Raw genomic sequence first — 1,845 nt, 5'->3', positions numbered from 1 at the left:
ATCTATCTATCTATCTATCTATCTATCTATCTATCTATCTATCATCTATCATCTATCTACTCTATCATCTATCTATATATAATCACCTACCTTCTTACCTACCTATTTAAGTGTGTGTGACATGTGTGTGTCTGTATATATGGAGGTCAGAAGACAACTTTCCGGAGTCAGTTCTTTCCTTCTACCATGTGAGTCCCAGGATTGAACTCAGGTCATCACTTGGTGGCAAGCACCTTTGCCTGATGAGCCCTTTTGCCTGCCCCTCTTGGGGCTTTCTGGAGGTCACTCTGCATATGGAGAGATAGGGTCCTGGGTGGGGTCCTAATGAGAAAACCCAGAGGTTCCCTGTTAGTCTACTTATCTTTATAGAATGAACGACTCTCTTAGTTAAAGGACTCACATGAAAGTAGTCACCATTGCCCCCCTCCCCCCCTCCCCGCAGCTGAGAAAGCATGGCAGCCCTTGTCTGGGCAGGACGCACCCGAGACCCTGTTGGAGGGGACAAACTAGAGCCATGTTTTGGAGGCAGTCCTGGCTGTGTGTGTCACAAGATGGGCGGCCCATAACAGCCAAGCAGTCTGGGCCCATGAGGCAAGGGTGTTGTCCTGAAATCAGACCCTAACATTGTCCACGCTCACAACTGCACATCTGCCCAAGAATGCTCTTTTGCTTCTCAGTGTAAAAGAGATGATTGACAGGGAGAAAGCGGAACAAATCAGGAGCACCCTGCCTGCAGGGCCTCCGGTCTCAAGAAGAAGGTGGGTCTGGTACTCTGACAGGAGGTTCCAGGGGCGCAGTCACAAATGTGTAGCAGAAAACAGGGAAGTAGCAGAAAACAGGAAGTAGCAGAGAACAGGGAAGCATCAGCCGGCACCACTCTGATGCTGAGTGAGGTGAGTGTTACAGATTTACACCTGCCAGGTGGTGCGATCCACTGTGACCAGTTCGGGGCTGTGCCCTGGGGTGGAGAGTGGGATGAGGGGAGGAGGCATGTTACTGTGGTGTGGGCTTTTACACAGTGTGAATTTAAAAAATCATGAGCATTACTTTCATATATACACAAATTAACTAATGAAGGTATTTAATGTATGTACATACATATTTATGCATGCAAACTGGACATGGTGGTTTATACATTTGATCATAGCACTTAGAAGCTAAGGCAGGAGGATTGCCAGTTCAAGGCCAGCCTGGGCCATAGGGAGGTCGCCACACAGGGAGGTCCCCACACAGGGAGGTCCCCACACAGGGAGGTCGCCACACAGGGAGGTCCCCACACAGGAGGTCGCCACACAGGGAAGTCACCACACAGGGGAGTTCTGCACACAGGGGAGGGCCCCACACAGGGAGGTCCCCACACAGGGAGGTCAATTTAATGTATGTACATACATATTTATGCATGCAAACTGGACATGGTGGTTTATACATTTGATCATAGCACTTAGAAGCTAAGGCAGGAGGATTGCCAGTTCAAGGCCAGCCTCCCACACAGGGAGGTCCCCACACAGGGAGGTCCCCACACAGGGAGGTCTCCCCCAGGGAGGTCACCACACAGGGAGGTCGCCACACAGGGAGGTCCCCACACAGGGAGATCTCCACACAGGGAGGTCTCCACACAGGGAGGTCCCCACACAGGGAGGTCGCCACACAGGGAGGTCGCCACACAGGGAGGTCGCCATACAGGGAGGTCCCCACACAGGACGGTCCCCACACAGGGAGGTCCCCACACAGGGAGATCTCCACACAGGGAGGTCTCCCCCAGGGAGGTCACCACACAGGGAGGTCCCCACACAGGGAGGTCCCCACACAGGGAGGTCGCCACAGGGAGGTCCCCACACAGGGAGG

Source organism: Nannospalax galili, unplaced genomic scaffold, assembly GCF_000622305.1.
Source record: "Nannospalax galili isolate Female #2095 unplaced genomic scaffold, S.galili_v1.0 scaffold300, whole genome shotgun sequence".
Classification (NCBI taxonomy): Eukaryota; Metazoa; Chordata; class Mammalia; order Rodentia; family Spalacidae; genus Nannospalax; species Nannospalax galili.
This window is presented reverse-complemented; position numbering follows the sequence as displayed.